This window comes from Diceros bicornis, chromosome 17 (assembly GCF_020826845.1).
Source record: "Diceros bicornis minor isolate mBicDic1 chromosome 17, mDicBic1.mat.cur, whole genome shotgun sequence".
In the NCBI taxonomy this organism is placed as follows: Eukaryota; Metazoa; Chordata; class Mammalia; order Perissodactyla; family Rhinocerotidae; genus Diceros; species Diceros bicornis.
In genome coordinates this window covers 6,909,237-6,912,885 of record NC_080756.1, presented here as the reverse complement: position 1 = coordinate 6,912,885, position 3,649 = coordinate 6,909,237, and positions in this window count along the sequence as shown.

The window sequence follows — 3,649 nt, the reverse complement described above, 5'->3', positions numbered from 1 at the left end:
CATTTATTTCTGCTCTAATTTTTATTATATCCCTCCTTCTGCTGACTTTAGGCTTTGTTTGTTCTTCTTTTTCTAATTCTGTTAGGTGTGGTTTAAGGTTGCTTCTGTGGGATTTTTTTGTTTGTTAAGGATTGGCCTGTATTACTATGAGTTTCCCTCTCAGGACTGCTTTTGCTGCATCCCATATGAGTTGGTATGGTGTATTTTTATTTTCATTTGTCTCCAGATATTTTTTGATCTCTCCTTTGATTTCTTCAATGATCCATTTGTTGTTCAGTAGCATGTTGTTTAGTTTTCACATCTTTGTCACTTTCCCAGTTTTTTTCTTATAGTTGATTTCTGGTTTCATAGCATTATGGTTGGAGAAGATGCTTGTTATTATTTCAATCTTCTTAAATTTATAGAGGCTTGCCTTGTCTCCCAATACATGATCTATCCTTCAGAATGTTCCATGTGTGCTTGAGAAGAATGTGTAATCTGCTGTGTTTGGATAGAGTGCTCTCTCTATATCTATTAAGTCCATCTCGTCTAGTTTTTGTTTAAGTCCACTATTTTCTTATTGACTTTCTGTCTGGATGATCTATTCATTGATGTAAGTGGGATGATAAGATCCCCTACTATTATTGTGTTGTTGTTAATATCTCCTTTTAGGTTTGTTAATAGTTGCTTTAGGTACTTTGGTGCTCCTGTGTAGGGTGCATATATATTTATAAGTGATATGTCTTCTTAGTGGAGTGTCCCTTTTATTATTATATATTGCCCCTCTTTGTTTCTCATTACCTGTTTTATCTTGAAGTTAGCTTTGTCTGATATAAGTATGGGGACACCTGCTTTCTTTTGTTTGCCATTAGCTTGGAGTATTGTCTTCCATCCTTTCACTCTGAGCCTGTGTTTGTCTTTAGAGCTGAGATGTGTTTCCTGGAGGCAGCATATTGTTGGATCTTGTTTTTTAATCCATCCCACCACTCTGTGTCTTTTGATTGGAGAGTTCAATCCATTTACATTTAGAGTGATTATTGATATATGAGGGCTTAATGTTGCTATTTTAATGCTCATTTTCTGATTCTTTTGTCTTTCCTTTGTTTCTTGTCCTGTGTGTTTCACACTACCAATTCAGTTTGGTAGTTCTGTATGATGGTTTTCTTAGTTTTCTCTTTGTTTATCATATGTGTCTCTGTTCTGATTATTTGTTTAGTGGTTACCATGAGATTTGTGTAAAAAATCTCATAGACAAGATAGTCCATTTTCTGATGACCTCTTATTTCCTTAGACTGAGCCAAATCCATCCCTTTCCTCTTCCCTTTCTTTGTCACAACTTATTCCATCTTGTGTTCTGAGTTTGTGTTTAAAGTGATGAGGTTATATATATTTTTGGTGTTTTCCTTCCCTTAATCTTTGGTATTATAATTAAGCAGTTGGTAACCTGTTGTGATAGACAGCTGCAATTTTTCTCATTTTGCCTGCCTATTTTTCTCCTTGATCAAAGCTTTGTATCTGCTCTCTCTTTTTTTTCAGGCCTGAGGCCCTTCTTGAGCATTTCTTGTAGTGGGGGTCATGTGACAATGAACTCCCTTAGCTTTTGTTTATCTGGGACAGCCTCTAAAGTTTCTGCTGAGAAATTGGCTGAGATCCCGATAGGAATTCCTTTGTACGTGTTTTATATATATATTTTGTCTATCTGCCCTTAATATTTTTTCTTTATCATTGACTTCTGCCAGCTTTACTACTATATGCCTTGGAGAGGTCTTTTTATGTTGAAATATTTAGGAGATCCATTGATTTCATTCACTTATTTCTAGCTCCTTCCCCACGTCTGGGATGTTCTCAGCTATTATTTCTTTGAACAAGCTCTCTGCTCCTTTTTCGCTCTCTTCTCCCTCTGGAATACCTATAATCCGTATGTTGCGTTTCCTAATTGAGTCAGATATATCTCAGAGAATTTCTTTTTAGTCTTAGTGCTCTCTCTTCCTCCATCTGGAGCACTTCTGCATTCCTATCCACAATATTGTTAATTCTTTCCTCCATATTGTCAGCTCTGTTCTTTAAAGATTCCAGATTTTTCTTTATCTCCTCCATTGTGTTTTTCATCTCCAACTTTTCTGATTGGTTCTTCTTTATAATGTCAATCTATTTTTGTGAAGAAGTTCCTGATTCATTGAATTGTCTATCTGTGTTTTCTTGTAGTTCATTGAGCTTTTTTATGATACCTATTTTGAATTCTCTGTGTTTTAGGTTATAAAATTCTGTGCCTTCAAGATTGATTTCTGGGTGCTTGTCATTTTCCTTCTGGTCTGGAGATTTAATATATTTTTGCATAGTGCTTGATGGCGTGGGATTATTTTTCCTCTTTCTGAAGATATCTGGTTGCAGCTTCCACCTGTCGCCACTGGGTGGGGTCAAGAGCTGTGTATTCTGAGCCTACCGCTATCTGCAGGCACTCTGGCCGACTGGTTGTGCTGGTGCTCCTGGTGGGGGTAGGAGTCTTTCTTTTGCCTGCCTGATCCTGGAGGCTTCTGGTTCTTCCCTTGCTATCTCCTCTCCAGGTGTGCTAGCTTGATGAAGGCACTCCCACAACAGTTCAGTCCCCTCCATATGAGAATTTCCAACAGGCTGTGAGAGGACTTGCAGAGCAACAGTCTTCGCATGGAGGGCTGCCTTTCCCCCCTCTGTCTCAGAGAGCTGTGTGGTCCTGGTCCCAGGGTCACTGGTCCCAGGGTCACTGTTGTTGCGGAAGGAGGGCAGGTCTCCTTACCTCCTTCCACTTCCTCCGGGGGTACCAGCACCTCTACCTTCAGATGTAAGGCTACGTGGGTCTCTCAGATGTCCTTTGTGTTGTGTGAATGTCCCCTGTTGGTATTTGAATGTTGTTTGTGTTGTATCTTAGGGGGGAAGAGTCTAAGGGGGAAAGCTCACACTGCCATGATGCTGATATCAGTGGTCCCAGTCCCTCTTTTAACCCACGTAGTTTTAAAAATGTGTCGGTCTTAATTTTACTGGTTCCATATTCCATAGGACCATTAAAATACCGACACTATTTGTGCACCTCACTGGACATGCTATGGAAATTACTCAGTGGAAGGTAAAGAAATTGTGGTCCTAAATTTGCATTTGCTCTGTACTTCTTGTATTATTAAGACTTACTACTTTTCCCCTCTTACTCTGAGTCAATTTTAGTTAACATATTTTGGGAGTGAAATGATGAAAAGAAAAAAATGGAAGTTGCACCTACAGAACCTGCAGTCATCTTTCTCTTTCATTTGCTAGCCTTCCTTTCTCCTAGTTTGCAAGTCCAGATGTTTATGAAGTGTTTCAACTAACAGAAGCAGCTCCCTCCTTCACTTACTACTGTGTGTCTTTGTTTTAATTTTTGAGTTTCAAATTCTTCATCTGCAAAATCTTGCTGAGAAAGCATAATGCAGTTGCTGCAAGGGTTATATAAGTGGTTGTTTAAGAAGTTTCTGTCATTTCATGGGTATTTAAAATATTAATTTTCCCTTTTTTCAAATATGTAAATTTGAAACATTTACTCCATATTGCCTGTTATTTTTCCAGTGACGTTTTTCCTTCCAATTAGAGCAGCATATTTTCAACTCCCTTTTGTGAAATCAAAGATATTGATAGGTTTTCAATGAGAAAAGAGGTCTGTAGT